At 31.1% G+C, this 3,256-nt stretch overlaps 1 pseudogene across 1 annotated transcript; it reads right to left on the reverse strand.

Moving 5' to 3' along the window:
- Window positions 1–776: 776 nt before the first annotated feature.
- LOC143589356 (putative RNA methyltransferase At5g51130) lies at window positions 777–3,149 on the reverse strand (annotated as a pseudogene). The gene is made up of 8 exons (XR_013145269.1): window positions 3,138–3,149; window positions 2,911–3,050; window positions 2,789–2,835; window positions 2,022–2,286; window positions 1,793–1,880; window positions 1,545–1,610; window positions 1,216–1,284; window positions 777–1,116 (listed from the first exon to the last, which is right to left on the reverse strand). The product of XR_013145269.1 is annotated as a putative RNA methyltransferase At5g51130 (transcript).
- Between the last annotated feature and the right edge of the window lie 107 nt (window positions 3,150–3,256).

Consider the following 3,256-nt stretch of genomic DNA (forward strand, 5'->3'; position numbering starts at 1 on the left):
AATGAGTGTTTGACTAATAAAGTCAAATGTTTGAGTTTCTTAAATTATGTATAGAGTAAAGACTAGGATTTACAAATGTAAAAAATAGATGTTTTCTATGGTTTATGCAATTATGAGATGTATTATTATTATTATTATTATTATTATCAAAGCCATTTTGGACTGCATTTGACCCATGTGACTGATTTCATCTAAGCGAAAAAAGTCAATTTTTACTAGGGGTGTGCACGGTTCGGCTTTCGACTAAAACCAAACCAAAAACCAAAACCCACGGTTTTTGGATTTTTATTACATGCAAACTCAAAACTGAATCGTAAGTTCGGTTTTTATAAAAACATAAAACCAAACAGTCGGTTTTTGTTTCGGTTTGGATTTTTCAGTTTTTCGCTTTCAGATCGGTTTTTTCGATTATCTAAGCAAAAAACGTTAGATTTAACTAGAGGTGTGCACGGTGCGGTTTTTGGGTTTTTTTCGGTTTTGTCGTTTGAGCTTGAAAATTTTAGACAAAAAAGAAGTTCGGCTGAAAATAATGAATTCAGGTATATATAATGCTATTTATTAACTAATTGTCTAGTACTCATTTGGCCAAAAATATTTGAGTTACATTTTATTAAAAAGTTAACAAATTACTTAAAATAAAAAATAAAAATCTAGAACTTCAGTTCGATTTTTTAAGCTTTTATTACATGCAAAACCAAAACCGAACCATAAGTTCGGTTTTTACAAAAACATAAAACCAAACCGTCGGTTTTTGTTTTGGTTCAGTTTTTTCGGTTTGAATTTTTCAGATTCTAGCACACCCCTAATTTTTACGACCCATTAGAAATAAAACACAACTTGATCAACCCATGCATAAATAAATGAGTTAGAATATATAAAACCTAAGGTAGTCAATAATGACACTATATGATATGAATCATATTCTTTAACAATGGATGCTTTATAGATTCACAAGGGTCTTCAAAAGACTTACAAAAATAGATACCCAAAAGTCAAAGTCAAAGTCAAAGTCAAAGTCAAAGCTATTTACTTCCATAAAGCTAAAATCGGCCGATTAAACCACGTTTTGCTTCCGTTTAAACTCGAACTTAAGTTTTCGATTTTCCTAAACCTGATCTGCAATTAAAACAATTAAAAATGAAACGCGTGCCGACAATTCAAAAGGTGTGGTTTGACTTTCAAAGTCAAACATTTATCTGGGAAGAAAGTATGAACCTTGTCCAAAAGAATATCCCAAAATTGTTGTGGGAAAATGTTAATATTCTTATAGTTATTTGATGTTACCTGCAGAAAACAAGAAATATATTATATTATTAATCACCTTTTTACCAACTTTTTTTTATTAATGCATGCAACTAATCTTCTATAGCAGGTAAAATGGTACAGCAACACCATTTTTGATGACATGGCATGTCAGCGTTTTACCTGCTATAGAAAGTTAGTTGCAACTTGCAACAATCATAAGATGAAAATATGAAACATACAAAAAAACAAGTGAAAGTGAGTTAAAATTTGCGTTAATAAATCCTAGAAATATAAAATACCTCGGACACTTGACGGTTACTAACGTATGATTTCCACGGTTGCGGTTCCAAAATAAAAACTCCATCCTGTTTAGGATCAATTACACATTAGATGATGCAAATGTTCTTAAACTTTCTAAATTGACAATTTTAAGGGCATTTTCGTCATTCGAAAAATGAAACCAGATAAATGAAACTAAAAGTTAAAACTTAAAGCCCGCCCATTTTGCCAAGTCTAATAAAAATTGTGTATCTAACTAAACACTTACGGGTGTAAGAAGCCGCCAAACCTTTGAGAATAGTATTATTAACCCCTCATCACCTCAATTCAAATGAATCCATTTTGTAACACTTAAGCTGCATAGTAGAATACAAATTACATTCAACACGCGCGCAAAAAAAATAAAATAAAATAAAATAAAAATATAATAAAAAAAAAACTAATAGTGAAGGGTAGTTTTGGTATTTCTTAAATATGCAGCAAAAGAATAAACTTACCAAAGAATAGTATCATACACCTTATTCCCTGATGAACCAAAACTGAAATTCTCTTTACAGAAAGAGACTTGATCAAACAGATATGAAGCAGAACAGTCCCCTGCTATTTCAGCCCGGCCCGTTTTATCTTCCGGGCCGGTTATAATATTATTCGTTTCATCACCTTTTAACTTGTCAACTTTGGGACACTTCTTGATTTCATTCATTTTAACAATTCTTCTAAGGTTCTGATGCGCGTCCTCAATTCGAGTTAGAAAACAAAGAACTGTAAGCAGGGGTGTACAAAAAACTGAAAAATCCAAACCATAAAAACCGAACCGAAACAAAAAACGATGGTTAGGATTTATGTTTTTGTAAATTTTGCATGGAATAAAACCGAAAAAACCGAACCAAATTTCTGGATTTTTTTTTAGTTTTTATTTTAAGTAATTTATAAAAATTTAATAAATAGGTAACTCAAATACTTTTGTAGTCTATTGTTAACAATTAACAAAATTATTTCTATCTAAATTCATTATTTACGACAAACTTTCTTTTCGACCTAAAATTTTCAAGCTCAAATGGCAATAACCGAAAAAATCAAAACCGAAACCAAAAAATCCGAAATCTAAAGGTTTTAAAATTCCAAAATCCGAAGTTTTGGTTTTCGGTTTGGTTTTAGCCCAAAACCGCACCGAACCACACCACACACACACCTAACTATAAGTGTTGCTAATTTACAATTACATAATGACTGAAGTAATCATTAATGGACCAAAACAACTAACCTGAATCTATTCCAATCCCAGGATCTTTTGGCAACCAAACTTTCTTGCTGCAATCATAAAGAGTTTCATTTATATCATGTACGAAAAAAATAGTGTTATTAAATAGGAAATATGAAACTAACTATTTAATAACAATTTGATAATTACCAATAGTAATGGTTATTAATCCACTATTGCAACCAATATCAAGACAGTGTTTCCCTTCAAACCATTCTTTCCTCATAACCTTTATTCTTGGATCTTCTTCCAAACCTTGATCAATCTGCAGCATAATATTAAAAGAAACACACAAACAATTTAATAACAAGTTGAGAACTTTAACTAGCAATTTTTTTATTATTTTTTTTGCCTTGAAACGCATGCTATTTCTCATAAAACTCAAAACAATTACAATAAAGTGGCAGGCAAACGGGCAACAAGTTGCGCCGCAACCCCCTTTTGAATAGCAAACGGTGGTGGTGGAGGATG

This window comes from Bidens hawaiensis, unplaced genomic scaffold, assembly GCF_021521415.1.
Source record: "Bidens hawaiensis isolate Kalapana, Puna unplaced genomic scaffold, B.hawaiensis_p1.1 tig00037397_1, whole genome shotgun sequence".
NCBI classification, from domain to species: Eukaryota; Viridiplantae; Streptophyta; class Magnoliopsida; order Asterales; family Asteraceae; genus Bidens; species Bidens hawaiensis.